This window comes from Phyllobates terribilis, unplaced genomic scaffold (genome assembly GCF_046119375.1).
Source record: "Phyllobates terribilis strain yellow unplaced genomic scaffold, ASM4611937v1 Scaffold_108__1_contigs__length_5656254, whole genome shotgun sequence".
Classification (NCBI taxonomy): domain Eukaryota; kingdom Metazoa; phylum Chordata; class Amphibia; order Anura; family Dendrobatidae; genus Phyllobates; species Phyllobates terribilis.
Window position 1 is genome coordinate 840,044 of NW_027362868.1, and position 24,473 is coordinate 864,516.

General features: G+C 44.5%; 14 non-coding genes and 1 pseudogene across 14 annotated transcripts; all 15 read left to right on the top strand.

The window, feature by feature from the left end:
- The first annotated feature begins 676 nt into the window (after positions 1-676).
- On the top strand, positions 677-867 carry LOC141201296 (U2 spliceosomal RNA). Its single transcript, XR_012272861.1, has one exon. It is a non-coding gene; the product is annotated as a U2 spliceosomal RNA (small nuclear RNA).
- Positions 868-1,986: 1,119 nt separating this feature from the next.
- Positions 1,987-2,177, top strand: LOC141201297 (U2 spliceosomal RNA). Its single transcript, XR_012272862.1, has one exon. It is a non-coding gene; the product is annotated as a U2 spliceosomal RNA (small nuclear RNA).
- A 1,120-nt stretch (positions 2,178-3,297) lies between these two features.
- On the top strand, positions 3,298-3,488 carry LOC141200578 (U2 spliceosomal RNA). The gene has a single exon (XR_012272295.1). It is a non-coding gene; the product is annotated as a U2 spliceosomal RNA (small nuclear RNA).
- Positions 3,489-4,609: 1,121 nt separating this feature from the next.
- Positions 4,610-4,800, top strand: LOC141201298 (U2 spliceosomal RNA). The gene has a single exon (XR_012272863.1). It is a non-coding gene; the product is annotated as a U2 spliceosomal RNA (small nuclear RNA).
- Positions 4,801-5,920: 1,120 nt separating this feature from the next.
- Positions 5,921-6,111, top strand: LOC141200580 (U2 spliceosomal RNA). The gene has a single exon (XR_012272297.1). It is a non-coding gene; the product is annotated as a U2 spliceosomal RNA (small nuclear RNA).
- A 1,121-nt stretch (positions 6,112-7,232) lies between these two features.
- Positions 7,233-7,423, top strand: LOC141201299 (U2 spliceosomal RNA). Its single transcript, XR_012272864.1, has one exon. It is a non-coding gene; the product is annotated as a U2 spliceosomal RNA (small nuclear RNA).
- A 1,119-nt stretch (positions 7,424-8,542) lies between these two features.
- LOC141200512 (U2 spliceosomal RNA) lies at positions 8,543-8,733 on the top strand. Its single transcript, XR_012272232.1, has one exon. It is a non-coding gene; the product is annotated as a U2 spliceosomal RNA (small nuclear RNA).
- A 1,119-nt stretch (positions 8,734-9,852) lies between these two features.
- On the top strand, positions 9,853-10,043 carry LOC141201300 (U2 spliceosomal RNA). The gene has a single exon (XR_012272865.1). It is a non-coding gene; the product is annotated as a U2 spliceosomal RNA (small nuclear RNA).
- A 1,122-nt stretch (positions 10,044-11,165) lies between these two features.
- LOC141201015 (U2 spliceosomal RNA) lies at positions 11,166-11,257 on the top strand (annotated as a pseudogene).
- Positions 11,258-12,047: 790 nt separating this feature from the next.
- LOC141200901 (U2 spliceosomal RNA) lies at positions 12,048-12,231 on the top strand. The gene has a single exon (XR_012272593.1). It is a non-coding gene; the product is annotated as a U2 spliceosomal RNA (small nuclear RNA).
- Positions 12,232-18,202: 5,971 nt separating this feature from the next.
- Positions 18,203-18,393, top strand: LOC141201301 (U2 spliceosomal RNA). Its single transcript, XR_012272866.1, has one exon. It is a non-coding gene; the product is annotated as a U2 spliceosomal RNA (small nuclear RNA).
- Positions 18,394-19,512: 1,119 nt separating this feature from the next.
- Positions 19,513-19,703, top strand: LOC141201302 (U2 spliceosomal RNA). The gene has a single exon (XR_012272867.1). It is a non-coding gene; the product is annotated as a U2 spliceosomal RNA (small nuclear RNA).
- A 1,120-nt stretch (positions 19,704-20,823) lies between these two features.
- LOC141201303 (U2 spliceosomal RNA) lies at positions 20,824-21,014 on the top strand. Its single transcript, XR_012272868.1, has one exon. It is a non-coding gene; the product is annotated as a U2 spliceosomal RNA (small nuclear RNA).
- A 1,122-nt stretch (positions 21,015-22,136) lies between these two features.
- Positions 22,137-22,327, top strand: LOC141201305 (U2 spliceosomal RNA). The gene has a single exon (XR_012272870.1). It is a non-coding gene; the product is annotated as a U2 spliceosomal RNA (small nuclear RNA).
- A 1,119-nt stretch (positions 22,328-23,446) lies between these two features.
- On the top strand, positions 23,447-23,637 carry LOC141201306 (U2 spliceosomal RNA). Its single transcript, XR_012272871.1, has one exon. It is a non-coding gene; the product is annotated as a U2 spliceosomal RNA (small nuclear RNA).
- The last annotated feature ends 836 nt before the right edge of the window (positions 23,638-24,473 follow it).

Here is a 24,473-nt window from a genome sequence, read left to right on the forward strand (position 1 = left end):
CTGCTGCGCTTAAAATTTCTTTTTTGGTTTGCTACAATGCCTTTTCTGAAACGTTGTCTCCCTCTGCTGGAACACTGACTTCTTTCATTTAATGCCTGCAGACTATAAAAGAGAAACCAACCCAAAAAGTTTGGTTGATTAGTCTGTGGCATTCTTTTAAACTGTTGCTTATGGCGGTCTCTGTGAGCTTCTCAGTGACATTCAGCCATCCAGGTATCCCGCCTGCAGTAGACGGAATGTGGCAATGGAACGCTGGCTGCGCGTGTCATAATAGGCTCTGAGCCTTTATATACCTGCGCACAGCAGCAGCCACCTTCAGTCTGCTGCTGGACAGCCAGCAGCAGCAGCAGCAGGAGAGGTAATTAATCAGCAACCCTCCTGCTAAGGGTAGACAGCTGCTCGTTCCACCCCCCCCCGCCTTAATTGGTTCTCCTCCCTTCCAACGGTGTTGAGGCGGGTGGGAACAGCCGGGGGTTGAGGGTACTGTGCTAAAAGAGGTGGAGTTATGCAGATCTAAAACGCGTGGATTGCAGCAGCAGCAAGCCGAAAAGTGCAGGCATGTGAGGGATCTAGAGGTTGACAGCATGTCTTCTTAACGGGAGTCCAGGTGGCCATCTCCACAAATGGACTTTTCAGAATCCTTGGGTGGCACCGTCGTCGGAAACCAATTCTGGTTATCGCTTCTCGGCCTTTTGGCTAAGATCAAGTGTAGTATCTGTTCTTATCAGTTTAATATCTGATACGTCCCCTATCTGGGGACCATATATTAAATGGATTTTTAGAACAGGGAGATGGAAAAAGAGCTTGCTCTGTCCACTCCACGCATTGACCTGGTATTGCAGTATCTCCAGGACCGGTGCACCCCTTCTTTAATGCAGTTTCTAAAATCAGAAAGAATTGAATTCAATGCTTTTTGTTCATTTTGCTTGTTTGTCGGATTTTGGGATGGACTCTTTGGCTTTGCTTTTCTTCTCCTCATTGGATTTTTCATGTTAAAAGTTGCAGAAGCCAGATGACAAGCTCATTTTGGTTCAACTTCAGCAACTGTGCATTGCATTGCCATATAATGTAATGTAATGCAATGCTATCTATCTAGCTCTCCCTCTATACTTCCTTTTGGATAAACAGACATATTAGGCAAGCATTTTGGAGCTTTCACCTAAATAACTACAGGTGGTGAGATAAGCTGCACAATATAATTGACCTTTCAGTATATTGTTGCACACACACCATCTATTTAGCAAATGGCCTTGTTATCAACAGCAGCCTTTTAAACTCACCTGAGCTAACAGGTATGTGAGCTGGTTACTCTGCTGCGCTTAAAATTTCTTTTTTGGTTTGCTACAATGCCTTTTCTGAAACGTTGTCTCCCTCTGCTGGAACACTGACTTCTTTCATTTAATGCCTGCAGACTATAAAAGAGAAACCAACCCAAAAAGTTTGGTTGATTAGTCTGTGGCATTCTTTTAAACTGTTGCTTATGGCGGTCTCTGTGAGCTTCTCAGTGACATTCAGCCATCCAGGTATCCCGCCTGCAGTAGACGGAATGTGGCAATGGAACGCTGGCTGCGCGTGTCATAATAGGCTCTGAGCCTTTATATACCTGCGCACAGCAGCAGCCACCTTCAGTCTGCTGCTGGACAGCCAGCAGCAGCAGCAGCAGGAGAGGTAATTAATCAGCAACCCTCCTGCTAAGGGTAGACAGCTGCTCGTTCCACCCCCCCCCGCCTTAATTGGTTCTCCTCCCTTCCAACGGTGTTGAGGCGGGTGGGAACAGCCGGGGGTTGAGGGTACTGTGCTAAAAGAGGTGGAGTTATGCAGATCTAAAACGCGTGGATTGCAGCAGCAGCAAGCCGAAAAGTGCAGGCATGTGAGGGATCTAGAGGTTGACAGCATGTCTTCTTAACGGGAGTCCAGGTGGCCATCTCCACAAATGGACTTTTCAGAATCCTTGGGTGGCACCGTAGTCGGAAACCAATTCTGGTTATCGCTTCTCGGCCTTTTGGCTAAGATCAAGTGTAGTATCTGTTCTTATCAGTTTAATATCTGATACGTCCCCTATCTGGGGACCATATATTAAATGGATTTTTAGAACAGGGAGATGGAAAAAGAGCTTGCTCTGTCCACTCCACGCATTGACCTGGTATTGCAGTATCTCCAGGACCGGTGCACCCCTTCTTTAATGCAGTTTCTAAAATCAGAAAGAATTGAATTCAATGCTTTTTGTTCATTTTGCTTGTTTGTCGGATTTTGGGATGGACTCTTTGGCTTTGCTTTTCTTCTCCTCATTGGATTTTTCATGTTAAAAGTTGCAGAAGCCAGATGACAAGCTCATTTTGGTTCAACTTCAGCAACTGTGCATTGCATTGCCATGTAATGTAATGTAATGCAATGCTATCTATCTAGCTCTCCCTCTATACTTCCTTTTGGATAAACAGACATATTAGGCAAGCATTTTGGAGCTTTCACCTAAATAACTACAGGTGGTGAGATAAGCTGCACAATATAATTGACCTTTCAGTATATTGTTGCACACACACCATCTATTTAGCAAATGCCCTTGTTATCAACAGCAGCCTTTTAAACTCACCTGAGCTAACAGGTATGTGAGCTGGTTACTCTGCTGCGCTTAAAATTTCTTTTTTGGTTTGCTACAATGCCTTTTCTGAAACGTTGTCTCCCTCTGCTGGAACACTGACTTCTTTCATTTAATGCCTGCAGACTATAAAAGAGAAACCAACCCAAAAAGTTTGGTTGATTAGTCTGTGGCATTCTTTTAAACTGTTGCTTATGGCGGTCTCTGTGAGCTTCTCAGTGACATTCAGCCATCCAGGTATCCCGCCTGCAGTAGACGGAATGTGGCAATGGAACGCTGGCTGCGCGTGTCATAATAGGCTCTGAGCCTTTATATACCTGCGCACAGCAGCAGCCACCTTCAGTCTGCTGCTGGACAGCCAGCAGCAGCAGCAGCAGGAGAGGTAATTAATCAGCAACCCTCCTGCTAAGGGTAGACAGCTGCTCGTTCCACCCCCCCCCCGCCTTAATTGGTTCTCCTCCCTTCCAACGGTGTTGAGGCGGGTGGGAACAGCCGGGGGTTGAGGGTACTGTGCTAAAAGAGGTGGAGTTATGCAGATCTAAAACGCGTGGATTGCAGCAGCAGCAAGCCGAAAAGTGCAGGCATGTGAGGGATCTAGAGGTTGACAGCATGTCTTCTTAACGGGAGTCCAGGTGGCCATCTCCACAAATGGACTTTTCAGAATCCTTGGGTGGCACCGTAGTCGGAAACCAATTCTGGTTATCGCTTCTCGGCCTTTTGGCTAAGATCAAGTGTAGTATCGGTTCTTATCAGTTTAATATCTGATACGTCCCCTATCTGGGGACCATATATTAAATGGATTTTTAGAACAGGGAGATGGAAAAAGAGCTTGCTCTGTCCACTCCACGCATTGACCTGGTATTGCAGTATCTCCAGGACCGGTGCACCCCTTCTTTAATGCAGTTTCTAAAATCAGAAAGAATTGAATTCAATGCTTTTTGTTCATTTTGCTTGTTTGTCGGATTTTGGGATGGACTCTTTGGCTTTGCTTTTCTTCTCCTCATTGGATTTTTCATGTTAAAAGTTGCAGAAGCCAGATGACAAGCTCATTTTGGTTCAACTTCAGCAACTGTGCATTGCATTGCCATGTAATGTAATGTAATGCAATGCTATCTATCTAGCTCTCCCTCTATACTTCCTTTTGGATAAACAGACATATTAGGCAAGCATTTTGGAGCTTTCACCTAAATAACTACAGGTGGTGAGATAAGCTGCACAATATAATTGACCTTTCAGTATATTGTTGCACACACACCATCTATTTAGCAAATGCCCTTGTTATCAACAGCAGCCTTTTAAACTCACCTGAGCTAACAGGTATGTGAGCTGGTTACTCTGCTGCGCTTAAAATTTCTTTTTTGGTTTGCTACAATGCCTTTTCTGAAACGTTGTCTCCTTCTGCTGGAACACTGACTTCTTTCATTTAATGCCTGCAGACTATAAAAGAGAAACCAACCCAAAAAGTTTGGTTGATTAGTCTGTGGCATTCTTTTAAACTGTTGCTTATGGCGGTCTCTGTGAGCTTCTCAGTGACATTCAGCCATCCAGGTATCCCGCCTGCAGTAGACGGAATGTGGCAATGGAACGCTGGCTGCGCGTGTCATAATAGGCTCTGAGCCTTTATATACCTGCGCACAGCAGCAGCCACCTTCAGTCTGCTGCTGGACAGCCAGCAGCAGCAGCAGCAGGAGAGGTAATTAATCAGCAACCCTCCTGCTAAGGGTAGACAGCTGCTCGTTCCACCCCCCCCCCCGCCTTAATTGGTTCTCCTCCCTTCCAACGGTGTTGAGGCGGGTGGGAACAGCCGGGGGTTGAGGGTACTGTGCTAAAAGAGGTGGAGTTATGCAGATCTAAAACGCGTGGATTGCAGCAGCAGCAAGCCGAAAAGTGCAGGCATGTGAGGGATCTAGAGGTTGACAGCATGTCTTCTTAACGGGAGTCCAGGTGGCCATCTCCACAAATGGACTTTTCAGAATCCTTGGGTGGCACCGTAGTCGGAAACCAATTCTGGTTATCGCTTCTCGGCCTTTTGGCTAAGATCAAGTGTAGTATCTGTTCTTATCAGTTTAATATCTGATACGTCCCCTATCTGGGGACCATATATTAAATGGATTTTTAGAACAGGGAGATGGAAAAAGAGCTTGCTCTGTCCACTCCACGCATTGACCTGGTATTGCAGTATCTCCAGGACCGGTGCACCCCTTCTTTAATGCAGTTTCTAAAATCAGAAAGAATTGAATTCAATGCTTTTTGTTCATTTTGCTTGTTTGTCGGATTTTGGGATGGACTCTTTGGCTTTGCTTTTCTTCTCCTCATTGGATTTTTCATGTTAAAAGTTGCAGAAGCCAGATGACAAGCTCATTTTGGTTCAACTTCAGCAACTGTGCATTGCATTGCCATGTAATGTAATGTAATGCAATGCTATCTATCTAGCTCTCCCTCTATACTTCCTTTTGGATAAACAGACATATTAGGCAAGCATTTTGGAGCTTTCACCTAAATAACTACAGGTGGTGAGATAAGCTGCACAATATAATTGACCTTTCAGTATATTGTTGCACACACACCATCTATTTAGCAAATGCCCTTGTTATCAACAGCAGCCTTTTAAACTCACCTGAGCTAACAGGTATGTGAGCTGGTTACTCTGCTGCGCTTAAAATTTCTTTTTTGGTTTGCTACAATGCCTTTTCTGAAACGTTGTCTCCCTCTGCTGGAACACTGACTTCTTTCATTTAATGCCTGCAGACTATAAAAGAGAAACCAACCCAAAAAGTTTGGTTGATTAGTCTGTGGCATTCTTTTAAACTGTTGCTTATGGCGGTCTCTGTGAGCTTCTCAGTGACATTCAGCCATCCAGGTATCCCGCCTGCAGTAGACGGAATGTGGCAATGGAACGCTGGCTGCGCGTGTCATAATAGGCTCTGAGCCTTTATATACCTGCGCACAGCAGCAGCCACCTTCAGTCTGCTGCTGGACAGCCAGCAGCAGCAGCAGCAGGAGAGGTAATTAATCAGCAACCCTCCTGCTAAGGGTAGACAGCTGCTCGTTCCACCCCCCCCCCGCCTTAATTGGTTCTCCTCCCTTCCAACGGTGTTGAGGCGGGTGGGAACAGCCGGGGGTTGAGGGTACTGTGCTAAAAGAGGTGGAGTTATGCAGATCTAAAACGCGTGGATTGCAGCAGCAGCAAGCCGAAAAGTGCAGGCATGTGAGGGATCTAGAGGTTGACAGCATGTCTTCTTAACGGGAGTCCAGGTGGCCATCTCCACAAATGGACTTTTCAGAATCCTTGGGTGGCACCGTAGTCGGAAACCAATTCTGGTTATCGCTTCTCGGCCTTTTGGCTAAGATCAAGTGTAGTATCGGTTCTTATCAGTTTAATATCTGATACGTCCCCTATCTGGGGACCATATATTAAATGGATTTTTAGAACAGGGAGATGGAAAAAGAGCTTGCTCTGTCCACTCCACGCATTGACCTGGTATTGCAGTATCTCCAGGACCGGTGCACCCCTTCTTTAATGCAGTTTCTAAAATCAGAAAGAATTGAATTCAATGCTTTTTGTTCATTTTGCTTGTTTGTCGGATTTTGGGATGGACTCTTTGGCTTTGCTTTTCTTCTCCTCATTGGATTTTTCATGTTAAAAGTTGCAGAAGCCAGATGACAAGCTCATTTTGGTTCAACTTCAGCAACTGTGCATTGCATTGCCATGTAATGTAATGTAATGCAATGCTATCTATCTAGCTCTCCCTCTATACTTCCTTTTGGATAAACAGACATATTAGGCAAGCATTTTGGAGCTTTCACCTAAATAACTACAGGTGGTGAGATAAGCTGCACAATATAATTGACCTTTCAGTATATTGTTGCACACACACCATCTATTTAGCAAATGCCCTTGTTATCAACAGCAGCCTTTTAAACTCACCTGAGCTAACAGGTATGTGAGCTGGTTACTCTGCTGCGCTTAAAATTTCTTTTTTGGTTTGCTACAATGCCTTTTCTGAAACGTTGTCTCCCTCTGCTGGAACACTGACTTCTTTCATTTAATGCCTGCAGACTATAAAAGAGAAACCAACCCAAAAAGTTTGGTTGATTAGTCTGTGGCATTCTTTTAAACTGTTGCTTATGGCGGTCTCTGTGAGCTTCTCAGTGACATTCAGCCATCCAGGTATCCCGCCTGCAGTAGACGGAATGTGGCAATGGAACGCTGGCTGCGCGTGTCATAATAGGCTCTGAGCCTTTATATACCTGCGCACAGCAGCAGCCACCTTCAGTCTGCTGCTGGACAGCCAGCAGCAGCAGCAGCAGGAGAGGTAATTAATCAGCAACCCTCCTGCTAAGGGTAGACAGCTGCTCGTTCCACCCCCCCCCCCGCCTTAATTGGTTCTCCTCCCTTCCAACGGTGTTGAGGCGGGTGGGAACAGCCGGGGGTTGAGGGTACTGTGCTAAAAGAGGTGGAGTTATGCAGATCTAAAACGCGTGGATTGCAGCAGCAGCAAGCCGAAAAGTGCAGGCATGTGAGGGATCTAGAGGTTGACAGCATGTCTTCTTAACGGGAGTCCAGGTGGCCATCTCCACAAATGGACTTTTCAGAATCCTTGGGTGGCACCGTAGTCGGAAACCAATTCTGGTTATCGCTTCTCGGCCTTTTGGCTAAGATCAAGTGTAGTATCTGTTCTTATCAGTTTAATATCTGATACGTCCCCTATCTGGGGACCATATATTAAATGGATTTTTAGAACAGGGAGATGGAAAAAGAGCTTGCTCTGTCCACTCCACGCATTGACCTGGTATTGCAGTATCTCCAGGACCGGTGCACCCCTTCTTTAATGCAGTTTCTAAAATCAGAAAGAATTGAATTCAATGCTTTTTGTTCATTTTGCTTGTTTGTCGGATTTTGGGATGGACTCTTTGGCTTTGCTTTTCTTCTCCTCATTGGATTTTTCATGTTAAAAGTTGCAGAAGCCAGATGACAAGCTCATTTTGGTTCAACTTCAGCAACTGTGCATTGCATTGCCATGTAATGTAATGTAATGCAATGCTATCTATCTAGCTCTCCCTCTATACTTCCTTTTGGATAAACAGACATATTAGGCAAGCATTTTGGAGCTTTCACCTAAATAACTACAGGTGGTGAGATAAGCTGCACAATATAATTGACCTTTCAGTATATTGTTGCACACACACCATCTATTTAGCAAATGCCCTTGTTATCAACAGCAGCCTTTTAAACTCACCTGAGCTAACAGGTATGTGAGCTGGTTACTCTGCTGCGCTTAAAATTTCTTTTTTGGTTTGCTACAATGCCTTTTCTGAAACGTTGTCTCCCTCTGCTGGAACACTGACTTCTTTCATTTAATGCCTGCAGACTATAAAAGAGAAACCAACCCAAAAAGTTTGGTTGATTAGCCTGTGGCATTCTTTTAAACTGTTGCTTATGGCGGTCTCTGTGAGCTTCTCAGTGACATTCAGCCATCCAGGTATCCCGCCTGCAGTAGACGGAATGTGGCAATGGAACGCTGGCTGCGCGTGTCATAATAGGCTCTGAGCCTTTATATACCTGCGCACAGCAGCAGCCACCTTCAGTCTGCTGCTGGACAGCCAGCAGCAGCAGCAGCAGGAGAGGTAATTAATCAGCAACCCTCCTGCTAAGGGTAGACAGCTGCTCGTTCCACCCCCCCCCGCCTTAATTGGTTCTCCTCCCTTCCAACGGTGTTGAGGCGGGTGGGAACAGCCGGGGGTTGAGGGTACTGTGCTAAAAGAGGTGGAGTTATGCAGATCTAAAACGTGTGGATTGCAGCAGCAGCAAGCCGAAAAGTGCAGGCATGTGAGGGATCTAGAGGTTGACAGCATGTCTTCTTAACGGGAGTCCAGGTGGCCACCTCCACAAATGGACTTTTCAGAATCCTTGGGTGGCACCGTAGTCGGAAACCAATTCTGGTTATCGCTTCTCGGCCTTTTGGCTAAGATCAAGTGTAGTATCTGTTCTTATCAGTTTAATATCTGATACGTCCCCTATCTGGGGACCATATATTAAATGGATTTTTAGAACAGGGAGATGGAAAAAGAGCTTGCTCTGTCCACTCCACGCATTGACCGGGTATTGCAGTATCTCCAGGACCGGTGCACCCCTTCTTTAATGCAGTTTCTAAAATCAGAAAGAATTGAATTCAATGCTTTTTGTTCATTTTGCTTGTTTGTCGGATTTTGGGATGGACTCTTTGGCTTTGCTTTTCTTCTCCTCATTGGATTTTTCATGTTAAAAGTTGCAGAAGCCAGATGACAAGCTCATTTTGGTTCAACTTCAGCAACTGTGCATAGCATTGCCATGTAATGTAATGTAATGCAATGCTATCTATCTAGCTCTCCCTCTATACTTCCTTTTGGATAAACAGACATATTAGGCAAGCATTTTGGAGCTTTCACCTAAATAACTACAGGTGGTGAGGTAAGCTGCACAATATAATTGACCTTTCAGTATATTGTTGCACACACACCATCTATTTAGCAAATGCCCTTGTTATCAACAGCAGCCTTTTAAACTCACCTGAGCTAACAGGTATGTGAGCTGGTTACTCTGCTGCGCTTAAAATTTCTTTTTTGGTTTGCTACAATGCCTTTTCTGAAACGTTGTCTCCCTCTGCTGGAACACTGACTTCTTTCATTTAATGTCTGCAGACTATAAAAGAGAAACCAACCCAAAAAGTTTGGTTGATTAGTCTGTGGCATTCTTTTAAACTGTTGCTTATGGCGGTCTCTGTGAGCTTCTCAGTGACATTCAGCCATCCAGGTATCCCGCCTGCAGTAGACGGAATGTGGCAATGGAACGCTGGCTGCGCGTGTCATAATAGGCTCTGAGCCTTTATATACCTGCGCACAGCAGCAGCCACCTTCAGTCTGCTGCTGGACAGCCAGCAGCAGCAGCAGCAGGAGAGGTAATTAATCAGCAACCCTCCTGCTAAGGGTAGACAGCTGCTCGTTCCACCCCCCCCCGCCTTAATTGGTTCTCCTCCCTTCCAACGGTGTTGAGGCGGGTGGGAACAGCCGGGGGTTGAGGGTACTGTGCTAAAAGAGGTGGAGTTATGCAGATCTAAAACGCGTGGATTGCAGTAGCAGCAAGCCGAAAAGTGCAGGCATGTGAGGGATCTAGAGGTTGACAGCATGTCTTCTTAACGGGAGTCCAGGTGGCCATCTCCACAAATGGACTTTTCAGAATCCTTGGGTGGCACCGTAGTCGGAAACCAATTCTGGTTATCGCTTCTCGGCCTTTTGGCTAAGATCAAGTGTAGTATCTGTTCTTATCAGTTTAATATCTGATACGTCCCCTATCTGGGGACCATATATTAAATGGATTTTTAGAACAGGGAGATGGAAAAAGAGCTTGCTCTGTCCACTCCACGCATTGACCTGGTATTGCAGTATCTCCAGGACCGGTGCACCCCTTCTTTAATGCAGTTTCTAAAATCAGAAAGAATTGAATTCAATGCTTTTTGTTCATTTTGCTTGTTTGTCGGATTTTGGGATGGACTCTTTGGCTTTGCTTTTCTTCTCCTCATTGGATTTTTCATGTTAAAAGTTGCAGAAGCCAGATGACAAGCTCATTTTGGTTCAACTTCAGCAACTGTGCATTGCATTGCCATGTAATGTAATGTAATGCAATGCTATCTATCTAGCTCTCCCTCTATACTTCCTTTTGGATAAACAGACATATTAGGCAAGCATTTTGGAGCTTTCACCTAAATAACTACAGGTGGTGAGATAAGCTGCACAATATAATTGACCTTTCAGTATATTGTTGCACACACACCATCTATTTAGCAAATGCCCTTGTTATCAACAGCAGCCTTTTAAACTCACCTGAGCTAACAGGTATGTGAGCTGGTTACTCTGCTGCGCTTAAAATTTCTTTTTTGGTTTGCTACAATGCCTTTTCTGAAACGTTGTCTCCCTCTGCTGGAACACTGACTTCTTTCATTTAATGCCTGCAGACTATAAAAGAGAAACCAACCCAAAAAGTTTGGTTGATTAGTCTGTGGCATTCTTTTAAACTGTTGCTTATGGCGGTCTCTGTGAGCTTCTCAGTGACATTCAGCCATCCAGGTATCCCGCCTGCAGTAGACGGAATGTGGCAATGGAACGCTGGCTGCGCGTGTCATAATAGGCTCTGAGCCTTTATATACCTGCGCACAGCAGCAGCCACCTTCAGTCTGCTGCTGGACAGCCAGCAGCAGCAGCAGCAGGAGAGGTAATTAATCAGCAACCCTCCTGCTAAGGGTAGACAGCTGCTCGTTCCACCCCCCCCCCGCGCCTTAATTGGTTCTCCTCCCTTCCAACGGTGTTGAGGCGGGTGGGAACAGCCGGGGGTTGAGGGTACTGTGCTAAAAGAGGTGGAGTTATGCAGATCTAAAACGCGTGGATTGCAGCAGCAGCAAGCCGAAAAGTGCAGGCATGTGAGGGATCTAGAGGTTGACAGCATGTCTTCTTAACGGGAGTCCAGGTGGCCATCTCCACAAATGGACTTTTCAGAATCCTTGGGTGGCACCGTAGTCGGAAACCAATTCTGGTTATCGCTTCTCGGCCTTTTGGCTAAGATCAAGTGTAGTATCTTTCGAAAAGGCGGTTTTGGATGTTAGCCGCCCTAGTAGATTGATACATTATGCACACTGGGGTTTAGGCGCTTGTTAGTACGCCAGGTGGCTAATATAGTCATCTGGTGGAAAGCATGGCCCCCCAGGATTGACGCCATTGGGCCGGGGAAGATCGAAAGCCCGAAGTGTGAAGTGCCCCAGGAGTGGTGACCCTGGGGTGCCTTAACTCACTGGGATTGGGAACCCCACTTGAGTTTATGGCACATTTGCACAAGCACTTCAATATTTCTTTCTTCGCACACACCCTTATTCTGGGCCTTCTGGCCTTAGGATGGGGAATTTTTTCAATTCCCGGTCGAAGGTCCGGGCAGTATTATACTGTGAAACCTTCACTATTTATTTAATTTCTTTGTCACTGTGTGTCCACTTATTCACGTGTGTCACGTCCTACTAGGATTTTGTCGGGATGCGGTTCCCTTATGGGTTCCTCTCTTGGCAGGTCTAGGGGGGGAGTGTTTGGCCATCAGGTTCCGCTCCCCCCTGAACCCCCCTGGCTCTCCTCTTTCGGGAGGAGAGCGTTGTTGGCTCCCCTCTTCCGGGAGGGGAGCACAGTCTTTGGCTCCCAGTGCCTTGCTCGGGTGAGAACTCGGGCAGGTGCTGGGGGTAAGATTGGGTCGCCACTGGCTTCGGCTGGAGGTGGCTATTTGTCCCTGTTCCTCGCTGTGGCCTTCTGGCTCGGAGGGACGGGGAATGGTTTGGGGGACCCTTCTCCTTTTGGAGAGGGTTTCAAGAAGACCAGCATCCTAGTGCACTTTTTTTGTGGCACTTGTCACTTTTTTAAGCGCACTCGGGTTTTGTACACGAATTCGGGCTTTCGAAAAAAAAAAAAAATCTGTTCTTATCAGTTTAATATCTGATACGTCCCCTATCTGGGGACCATATATTAAATGGATTTTTAGAACAGGGAGATGGAAAAAGAGCTTGCTCTGTCCACTCCACGCATTGACCTGGTATTGCAGTATCTCCAGGACCGGTGCACCCCTTCTTTAACCACTTCGCACCAGAGCCTGTTTTTGCCTTCGTGACCGGGCCAATTTTTTCAATTCTGACCACTGTCACTTTATGAAGCAATTACTCTGGAACGCTTCAACGGATCCCCCTGATTCTGAGATTGTTTTTTCGTGACATATTGTACTTCATGATAGTGGTAAAATTTCTTTGATATCACATGCGTTTATTTGTGAAAAAATCGGAAATTTGGCGAAAATTTTGAAAATTTTGCAATTTTCAAACTTTGAATTTTTAAGCCCTTAAATCAGAGAAATATGTCACACAAAATACTTAATAAATAACATTTCCCACATGTCTACTTTACATCAGCACAATTTTGGAACCAAAATTTTTTTTTGTTAGGGAGCTATAAGGGTTAAAAGTTGACCAGCGATTTCTCATTTTTCCAACAAAATTTACAAAAACATTTTTTTAGGGACCACATCATATTTGAAGTCACTTTGAGGGGTCTTTATGACAGAAAATACCCAAAAGTGACACCGTTCTAAAAACTGCACCCCTCAAGGTGCTCAAAACCACATTCAAGAACTTTATTAACCCTTCAGGTGCTTCACAGAAATTTTTGGAATGTGGAAGAAAAAAATTAACATTTAACTTTTTTCACAAAAATGTTACTTTAGACCCAATTTTTTTTATTTTCACAGGGGTAACAGGAAAAAAATGGACCCCAAAATTTTTTGTGCAATTTCTCTTGAGCGTGCTGATACCCCATATGTGAGGGAAAACCACTGTTTGGGCGCACGGCAGGGCTCGGAAGGGAAGGAGCGCCATTAGACTTTTTGAATGTAAAATTTGTCTGAATAATTAGCAGACGCCATGTTGCGTTTGGAGAGCTCCTGATGTGCCTAAACAGTGGAAACCCCCCACAAGTGACACCATTTTGGAAACTAGACCCCTTAGGGAACTTATCTAGATGTGTGGTGAGCACCTTGAACCCCAAGGTGCTTCACAGAAGTTTATAATATTGAGCTGTAAAAATAAAATTTTCACATTTTTCCCACAAAACCGTTTTTCATCCCTTAATTTTGCATTATCATAAGGGTAATAGGATAAATTGCACCATGAAATTTGTTGTGCAATTTCTCCTGAACACGCCGATACCCCATATGTGAGGGAAAACCACTGTTTGGGCGCACGGCAGGGTTTGAAAGGGAAGGAGCGCCATTTGACTTTTTGAATGTAAAATTTGTTTGAATAATTAGCAGACGCCATGTCGCATTTGGGGAGCCCCTAATGTGACTAAACAGTGGAAACCCCCCACAAGTGCCACCATTTTGGAAACTAGACCCCTTAGGGAACTTATCTAGATGTGTGGTGAGCACCTCGCACCCCCAGCTGCTTCACAGAAGTTTATAATATTGAGCCGTAAAAATAAAATTTTCACATTTTTCCCACAAAACCGTTTTTCATCCCTTAATTTTGCATTATCATAAGGGTAATAGGATAAATTGCACCATGAAATTTGTTGTGCAATTTCTCCTGAACACGCTGATACCCCATATGTGGAGGCAAATTACTGTTTGGGCGCATGGCAGGGTTTGAAAGGGAAGGAGCGCCATTTGACTTTTTGAATGTAAAATTTGTTTGAATAATTAGCAGACGCCATGTCGCATTTGGGGAGCCCCTAATGTGACTAAACAGTGGAAACCCCCCACAAGTGCCACCATTTTGGAAACTAGACCCCTTAGGGAACTTATCTAGATGTGTGGTGAGCACCTCGCACCCCCAGCTGCTTCACAGAAGTTTATAATATTGAGCCGTAAAAATAAAATTTTCACATTTTTCCCACAAAAAATCTTTTTCATTCTCTAATTTTGTATTATCATAAGGGTAACAGGATAAATTGCACCATGAAGTTTGTTGTGCAATTTCTCCTGAACACGCCGATACCCCATATGTGAGGGAAAACCACTGTTTGGGCGCACGGCAGGGTTTGAAAGGGAAGGAGCGCCATTTGACTTTTTGAATGTAAAATTTATTTGAATAATTAGCGGACGCCATGTCACATTTGTGGAGCCCCTAATGTGTCTAAACAGCGGAAACCCCCCACAAGTGCCACCATTTTGGAAACTAGACCCCTTAGGGAACTTATCTAGATGTGTGGTGAGCACCTTGCACCCCCAGCTGCTTCACAGAAGTTTATAATATTGAGCCGTGAAAATAAAATTTTCACATTTTTCCCATAAAAAATGTTTTTCATCCCCTAATTTTGCATTATCATAAGGATAACCGGAGAAATTGCACCATGAAATTTGTTGTACAATTTCTCCTGAGTACGCCGATACCCCATATGTGGGGGAAAACCACTGCTTTGGTGTACGGCAGGGTTCGGAAGAGAAAGGAGCGCTATGTTGGCTGGGATAGGCAGCAGACACCATGTCACATTTGAAGAGTCGCTGACATGCCAAAACAGCAGAAACCTCCACAAATGACCCCATTTTGTAAACTACACCTCTCAAGGAATTCATCTAGGGAAGTAGTGAGTATTTTTTAATTTTTAAATTTATACCATTGGGCAGTGAAAAAATCATAATTATATTTTTACCACAAAAAAATGTTTTACCCTCAGATTTTACATTTTCACACAGGGCAATGGGTAAAAATGGTGCCGAAATGTGTCACACAATTTCTTCTAAAAGTGTCAATACCCCATATGTGGCTGTATCGTACCGCTTAGCCATACGGTGAGATCTGGGGGGGACGGAGTGCTATTTGACAATTGGAGAACAAATTATTGTAGAATAGGCATTTGGATTTGGGAGCACAAAATTTTCTGAATTTCTTTTGGGGGGCAAGGGTCATTTTGCTTTTCCAGAGCCTTTCTGCTACCAGTAACTTGGAAGTCCCTTATATTTTTAACAGATGACGGACCTGAGTGGGGACTAGCTTTTTTTGAGGACTGAGTTGAAGCTTTTATTGGGAACATTTTACGTAACATTTATCCGGCGCTCTAGGCTGAGCACTTACATCGGGGTTTCCATCTAAATTTCCAAGTGATGTAATTCAGATGAAACCCCTGCAGGATCCATTCACTGTAATGAGGCAGCAGAGTTACTCTGGACACCGTCTGGCCTCTGTGTAGCGGTGTCCTTTTTTTCAGAAGTGCACAAAACTGTGGCCAACCGCACTTTTATGCACGCCTAAAACAAATGACACCGTGGGATCCCAGGCTAGACGGCGTCCACAGTGGCCTATATCTGTCTCATTACAGGGAATCTTCCGTCATGGGTTCCGGCTGAATCATGTATTTCAGAGATTTACACGGAAACTCTGGTGTAAGTGCTCAGCGCAGAGCACAGGATAAATGTGGGCAGAGCCTTACTGGGATCTTTGGGGACATAATAAACAAATCAGTAGCAGGTGAAGAATTGGTTTTATTTATTTTTTACGCCGTTCCTAGTGTGATATAACTGATTAGATTACTTTATTCTTCGGGTCGGTGTGATTACAGAGATACCAGATTGATATCGGGTTTTTATGACTGACAGCTGTCACACACTAAAAGACGCTTTTTTTGCAAAATCTAGTTTTTGCATCACCATATTTTGAGAGCTATAATTTTTCCATATTTCGGCCGACAGAGTCATGTGACGGCTTGTTTTTTGCGGGACGAGTTGACATTTTTATTGGTACCATTTTTAGGGACGTGACATTTTTTGATCGCTTTCTATTTCGTTTTTTGGGAGGTAAAATTAACAAAAACAAACAATTCAGGAATTGTTTTTTGAGTTTTTTTTTTATGCCGTTCTGCGTGTGGTAAAAGTGATCAGGCAGCGTTATTCTTCGGGTCAGTACGTTTACAGCGATACTACACTTACTGTATTTTTTTTATGTTTTGGCGTTTTAACACAATAAAACTATTTTATAGAAAAAAATATTTTTTTTGCATTGCTTTATTCTGAGCGCTATAACTTTTTTATTTTTCGGCTGATGGAGCTGTATGGCGGCTTATTTTTTGCGTAACAAGATGACGTTTTCAGTGGTACCATTTTTATTTCTATTTTGTTTTTTGATCGCATTTTTTTCCACTTTTTGTTTGGCAATATGATGAAAAAGCATATTTTTTTGCTCCGTTTTTTATTTATTTTTATTACGGTGTGCACAGAAGGAGTTAATTAGTGTGACAGTTTTATAGCTCGGGTTGTTTCGGACGCGGCGATACCAAATATGTGTACTTTTTTTGGTTTTGTAAAAATATACGGATTTATTGGTTTAATATTTTATTTATTTATTTTTATTTATTTTGTGATTTTTTTATTAATAGTTTAAAAACTTTTTTTTTACTTTTTTTCACATTTTTACTTAGTCCCTGTATGGGACATTAATCTTTATTTTTCTGATCTCTGATCTCATGTAATGTAATAGACATATATTACATTACATGAGATCTTCCCTGACTGTTTCAGTCAGAGTCTCCTGTCTGGCTACAGCTGCAGCTGAGCCAGACAGGACACCATATATGGCAGAGCTGGAGGCGGTCATGTGACCTCCAGCTGCCATAGCAACCCCAGGTCCTGGAAGGACACGGAGGTCTTCGGAGAGGTAAGTTGACGACCCCCTCTCCTCCTGCTGTCTCCTATATGCCGTGATCACTATAGATCACAGCATATAGAAGACAGCTAAGGGTTAACATCACTGGGACCTGATCTAATCAGGTCCCGATGATGTTCCCTGTCAGAGCTAACGCTCTGCACCGGAATCGCAGCGCTTGCAGGACCCTAGGGGTCCTGAGCGCTGCGAGACCACCCACCGTTTTTAAACGTCGGCGCTGCACAGAGCCCGGCAAGCGCCGACGTTTATCTACAGTGGGCGGTCGGGAACCGGTTAATGCAGTTTATAAAATCAGAAAGAATTGAATTCAATGCTTTTTGTTCATTTTGCTTGTTTGTCGGATTTTGGGATGGACTCTTTGGCTTTGCTTTTCTTCTCCTCATTGGATTTTTCATGTTAAAAGTTGCAGAAGCCAGATGACAAGCTCATTTTGGTTCAACTTCAGCAACTGTGCATTGCATTGCCATGTAATGTAATGTAATGCAATGCTATCTATCTAGCTCTCCCTCTATACTTCCTTTTGGATAAACAGACATATTAGGCAAGCATTTTGGAGCTTTCACCTAAATAACTACAGGTGGTGAGATAAGCTGCACAATATAATTGACCTTTCAGTATATTGTTGCACACACACCATCTATTTAGCAAATGCCCTTGTTATCAACAGCAGCCTTTTAAACTCACCTGAGCTAACAGGTATGTGAGCTGGTTACTCTGCTGCGCTTAAAATTTCTTTTTTGGTTTGCTACAATGCCTTTTCTGAAACGTTGTCTCCCTCTGCTGGAACACTGACTTCTTTCATTTAATGCCTGCAGACTATAAAAGAGAAACCAACCCAAAAAGTTTGGTTGATTAGTCTGTGGCATTCTTTTAAACTGTTGCTTATGGCGGTCTCTGTGAGCTTCTCAGTGACATTCAGCCATCCAGGTATCCCGCCTGCAGTAGACGGAATGTGGCAATGGAACGCTGGCTGCGCGTGTCATAATAGGCTCTGAGCCTTTATATACCTGCGCACAGCAGCAGCCACGTTCAGTCTGCTGCTGGACAGCCGGCAGCAGCAGCAGCAGGAGAGGTAATTAATCAGCAACCCTCCTGCTAAGGGTAGACAGCTGCTCGTTCCACCCCCCCCCCCCGCCTTAATTGGTTCTCCTCCCTTCCAACGGTGTTGAGGCGGGTGGGAACAGCCGGGGGTTGAGGGTACTGTGCTAAAAGAGGTGGAGTTATGCAGATCTAAAACGCGTGGATTGCAGCAGCAGCAAGCCGAAAAGTGCAGGCATGTGAGGGATCTAGAGGTTGACAGCATGTCTTCTTAACGGGAGTCCAGGTGGCCATCTCCACAAATGGACTTTTCAGAATCCTTGGGTGGCACCGTAGTCGGAAACCAATTCTGGTTATCGCTTCTCGGCCTTTTGGCTAAGATCAAGTGTAGTATCTGTTCTTATCAGTTTAATATCTGATACGTCCCCTATCTGGGGACCATATATTAAATGGATTTTTAGAACAGGGAGATGGAAAAAGAGCTTGCTCTGTCCACTCCACGCATTGACCTGGTATTGCAGTATCTCCAGGACCGGTGCACCCCTTCTTTAATGCAGTTTCTAAAATCAGAAAGAATTGAATTCAATGCTTTTTGTTCATTTTGCTTGTTTGTCGGATTTTGGGATGGACTCTTTGGCTTTGCTTTTCTTCTCCTCATTGGATTTTTCATGTTAAAAGTTGCAGAAGCCAGATGACAAGCTCATTTTGGTTCAACTTCAGCAACTGTGCATTGCATTGCCATGTAATGTAATGTAATGCAATGCTATCTATCTAGCTCTCCCTCTATACTTCCTTTTGGATAAACAGACATATTAGGCAAGCATTTTGGAGCTTTCACCTAAATAACTACAGGTGGTGAGATAAGCTGCACAATATAATTGACCTTTCAGTATATTGTTGCACACACACCATCTATTTAGCAAATGCCCTTGTTATCAACAGCAGCCTTTTAAACTCACCTGAGCTAACAGGTATGTGAGCTGGTTACTCTGCTGCGCTTAAAATTTCTTTTTTGGTTTGCTACAATGCCTTTTCTGAAACGTTGTCTCCCTCTGCTGGAACACTGACTTCTTTCATTTAATGCCTGCAGACTATAAAAGAGAAACCAACCCAAAAAGTTTGGTTGTTTAGTCTGTGGCATTCTTTTAAACTGTTGCTTATGGCGGTCTCTGTGAGCTTCTCAGTGACATTCAGCCATCCAGGTATCCCGCCTGCAGTATACGGAATGTGGCAATGGAACGCTGGCTGCGCGTGTCATAATAGGCTCTGAGCCTTTATATACCTGCGCACAGCAGCAGCCACCTTCAGTCTGCTGCTGGACAGCCAGCAGCAGCAGCAGCAGGAGAGGTAATTAATCAGCAACCCTCCTGCTAAGGGTAGACAGCTGCTCGTTCCACCCCCCCCCGCCTTAATTGGTTCTCCTCCCTTCCAACGGTGTTGAGGCGGGTGGGAACAGCCGGGGGTTGAGGGTACTGTGCTAAAAGAGGTGGAGTTATGCAGATCTAAAACGCGTGGATTGCAGCAGCAGCAAGCCGAAAAGTGCAGGCATGTGAGGGATCTAGAGGTTGACAGCATGTCTTCTTAACGGGAGTCCAGGTGGCCATCTCCACAAATGGACTTTTCAGAATCCTTGGGTGGCACCGTAGTCGGAAACCAATTCTGGTTATCGCTTCTCGGCCTTTTGGCTAAGATCAAGTGTAGTATCTGTTCTTATCAGTTTAATATCTGATACGTCCCCTATCTGGGGACCATATATTAAATGGATTTTTAGAACAGGGAGATGGAAAAAGAGCTTGCTCTGTCCACTCCACGCATTGACCTGGTATTGCAGTATCTCCAGGACCGGTGCACCCCTTCTTTAATGCAGTTTCTAAAATCAGAAAGAATTGAATTCAATGCTTTTTGTTCATTTTGCTTGTTTGTCGGATTTTGGGATGGACTCTTTGGCTTTGCTTTTCTTCTCCTCATTGGATTTTTCATGTTAAAAGTTGCAGAAGCCAGATGACAAGCTCATTTTGGTTCAACTTCAGCAACTGTGCATTGCATTGCCATGTAATGTAATGTAATGCAATGCTATCTATCTAGCTCTCCCTCTATACTTCCTTTTGGATAAACAGACATATTAGGCAAGCATTTTGGAGCTTTCACCTAAATAACTACAGGTGGTGAGATAAGCTGCACAATATAATTGACCTTTCAGTATATTGTTGCACACACACCATCTATTTAGCAAATGCCCTTGTTATCAACAGCAGCCTTTTAAACTCACCTGAGCTAACAGGTATGTGAGCTGGTTACTCTGCTGCGCTTAAAATTTCTTTTTTGGTTTGCTACAATGCCTTTTCTGAAACGTTGTCTCCCTCTGCTGGAACACTGACTTCTTTCATTTAATGCCTGCAGACTATAAAAGAGAAACCAACCCAAAAAGTTTGGTTGTTTAGTCTGTGGCATTCTTTTAAACTGTTGCTTATGGCGGTCTCTGTGAGCTTCTCAGTGACATTCAGCCATCCAGGTATCCCGCCTGCAGTAGACGGAATGTGGCAATGGAACGCTGGCTGCGCGTGTCATAATAGGCTCTGAGCCTTTATATACCTGCGCACAGCAGCAGCCACCTTCAGTCTGCTGCTGGACAGCCAGCAGCAGCAGCAGCAGGAGAGGTAATTAATCAGCAACCCTCCTGCTAAGGGTAGACAGCTGCTCGCTCCACCCCCCCCCCGCCTTAATTGGTTCTCCTCCCTTCCAACGGTGTTGAGGCGGGTGGGAACAGCCGGGGGTTGAGGGTACTGTGCTAAAAGAGGTGGAGTTATGCAGATCTAAAACGCGTGGATTGCAGCAGCAGCAAGCTGAAAAGTGCAGGCATGTGAGGGATCTAGAGGTTGACAGCATGTCTTCTTAACGGGAGTCCAGGTGGCCATCTCCACAAATGGACTTTTCAGAATCCTTGGGTGGCACCGTAGTCGGAAACCAATTCTGGTTATCGCTTCTCGGCCTTTTGGCTAAGATCAAGTGTAGTATCTGTTCTTATCAGTTTAATATCTGATACGTCCCCTATCTGGGGACCATATATTAAATGGATTTTTAGAACAGGGAGATGGAAAAAGAGCTTGCTCTGTCCACTCCACGCATTGACCTGGTATTGCAGTATCTCCAGGACCGGTGCACCCCTTCTTTAATGCAGTTTCTAAAATCAGAAAGAATTGAATTCAATGCTTTTTGTTCATTTTGCTTGTTTGTCGGATTTTGGGATGGACTCTTTGGCTTTGCTTTTCTTCTCCTCATTGGATTTTTCATGTTAAAAGTTGCAGAAGCCAGATGACAAGCTCATTTTGGTTCAACTTCAGCAACTGTGCATTGCATTGCCATGTAATGTAATGTAATGCAATGCTATCTATCTAGCTCTCCCTCTATACTTCCTTTTGGATAAACAGACATATTAGGCAAGCATTTTGGAGCTTTCACCTAAATAACTACAGGTGGTGAGATAAGCTGCACAATATAATTGACCTTTCAGTATATTGTTGCACACACACCATCTATTTAGCAAATGCCCTTGTTATCAACAGCAGCCTTTTAAACTCACCTGAGCTAACAGGTATGTGAGCTGGTTACTCTGCTGCGCTTAAAATTTCTTTTTTGGTTTGCTACAATGCCTTTTCTGAAACGTTGTCTCCCTCTGCTGGAACACTGACTTCTTTCATTTAATGCCTGCAGACTATAAAAGAGAAACCAACCCAAAAAGTTTGGTTGATTAGTCTGTGGCATTCTTTTAAACTGTTGCTTATGGCGGTCTCTGTGAGCTTCTCAGTGACATTCAGCCATCCAGGTATCCCGCCTGCAGTAGACGGAATGTGGCAATGGAACGCTGGCTGCGCGTGTCATAATAGGCTCTGAGCCTTTATATACCTGCGCACAGCAGCAGCCACCTTCAGTCTGCTGCTGGACAGCCAGCAGCAGCAGCAGCAGGAGAGGTAATTAATCAGCAACCCTCCTGCTAAGGGTAGACAGCTGCTCGTTCCACCCCCCCCCCCCGCCTTAATTGGTTCTCCTCCCTTCCAACGGTGTTGAGGCGGGTGGGAACAGCCGGGGGTTGAGGGTACTGTGCTAAAAGAGGTGGAGTTATGCAGATCTAAAACGCGTGGATTGCAGCAGCAGCAAGCCGAAAAGTGCAGGCATGTGAGGGATCTAGAGGTTGACAGCATGTCTTCTTAACGGGAGTCCAGGTGGCCATCTCCACAAATGGACTTTTCAGAATCCTTGGGTGGCACCGTAGTCGGAAACCAATTCTGGTTATCGCTTCTCGGCCTTTTGGCTAAGATCAAGTGTAGTATCTGTTCTTATCAGTTTAATATCTGATACGTCCCCTATCTGGGGACCATATATTAAATGGATTTTTAGAACAGGGAGATGGAAAAAGAGCTTGCTCTGTCCACTCCACGCATTGACCTGGTATTGCAGTATCTCCAGGACCGGTGCACCCCTTCTTTAATGCAGTTTCTAAAATCAGAAAGAATTGAATTCAATGCTTTTTGTTCATTTTGCTTGTTTGTCGGATTTTGGGATGGACTCTTTGGCTTTGCTTTTCTTCTCCTCATTGGATTTTTCATGTTAAAAGTTGCAGAAGCCAGATGACAAGCTCATTTTGGTTCAACTTCAGCAACTGTGCATTGCATTGCCATGTAATGTAATGTAATGCAATGCTATCTATCTAGCTCTCCCTCTATACTTCCTTTTGGATAAACAGACATATTAGGCAAGCATTTTGGAGCTTTCACCTAAATAACTACAGGTGGTGAGATAAGCTGCACAATATAATTGACCTTTCAGTATATTGTTGCACACACACCATCTATTTAGCAAATGCCCTTGTTATCAACAGCAGCCTTTTAAACTCACCTGAGCTAACAGGTATGTGAGCTGGTTACTCTGCTGCGCTTAAAATTTCTTTTTTGGTTTGCTACAATGCCTTTTCTGAAACGTTGTCTCCCTCTGCTGGAACACTGACTTCTTTCATTTAATGCCTGCAGACTATAAAAGAGAAACCAACCCAAAAAGTTTGGTTGATTAGTCTGTGGCATTCTTTTAAACTGTTGCTTATGGCGGTCTCTGTGAGCTTCTCAGTGACATTCAGCCATCCAGGTATCCCGCCTGCAGTAGACGGAATGTGGCAATGGAACGCTGGCTGCGCGTGTCATAATAGGCTCTGAGCCTTTATATACCTGCGCACAGCAGCAGCCACCTTCAGTCTGCTGCTGGACAGCCAGCAGCAGCAGCAGCAGGAGAGGTAATTAATCAGCAACCCTCCTGCTAAGGGTAGACAGCTGCTCGTTCCACCCCCCCCCGCCTTAATTGGTTCTCCTCCCTTCCAACGGTGTTGAGGCGGGTGGGAACAGCCGGGGGTTGAGGGTACTGTGCTAAAAGAGGTGGAGTTATGCAGATCTAAAACGCGTGGATTGCAGCAGCAGCAAGCCGAAAAGTGCAGGCATGTGAGGGATCTAGAGGTTGACAGCATGTCTTCTTAACGGGAGTCCAGGTGGCCATCTCCACAAATGGACTTTTCAGAATCCTTGGGTGGCACCGTAGTCGGAAACCAATTCTGGTTATCGCTTCTCGGCCTTTTGGCTAAGATCAAGTGTAGTATCTGTTCTTATCAGTTTAATATCTGATACGTCCCCTATCTGGGGACCATATATTAAATGGATTTTTAGAACAGGGAGATGGAAAAAGAGCTTGCTCTGTCCACTCCACGCATTGACCTGGTATTGCAGTATCTCCAGGACCGGTGCACCCCTTCTTTAATGCAGTTTCTAAAATCAGAAAGAATTGAATTCAATGCTTTTTGTTCATTTTGCTTGTTTGTCGGATTTTGGGATGGACTCTTTGGCTTTGCTTTTCTTCTCCTCATTGGATTTTTCATGTTAAAAGTTGCAGAAGCCAGATGACAAGCTCATTTTGGTTCAACTTCAGCAACTGTGCATTGCATTGCCATGTAATGTAATGTAATGCAATGCTATCTATCTAGCTCTCCCTCGATACTTCCTTTTGGATAAACAGACATATTAGGCAAGCATTTTGGAGCTTTCACCTAAATAACTACAGGTGGTGAGATAAGCTGCACAATATAATTGACCTTTCAGTATATTGTTGCACACACACCATCTATTTAGCAAATGCCCTTGTTATCAACAGCAGCCTTTTAAACTCACCTGAGCTAACAGGTATGTGAGCTGGTTACTCTGCTGCGCTTAAAATTTCTTTTTTGGTTTGCTACAATGCCTTTTCTGAAACGTTGTCTCCCTCTGCTGGAACACTGACTTCTTTCATTTAATGCCTGCAGACTATAAAAGAGAAACCAACCCAAAAAGTTTGGTTGATTAGTCTGTGGCATTCTTTTAAACTGTTGCTTATGGCGGTCTCTGTGAGCTTCTCAGTGACATTCAGCCATCCAGGTATCCCGCCTGCAGTAGACGGAATGTGGCAATGGAACGCTGGCTGCGCGTGTCATAATAGGCTCTGAGCCTTTATATACCTGCGCACAGCAGCAGCCACCTTCAGTCTGCTGCTGGACAGCCAGCAGCAGCAGCAGCAGGAGAGGTAATTAATCAGCAACCCTCCTGCTAAGGGTAGAC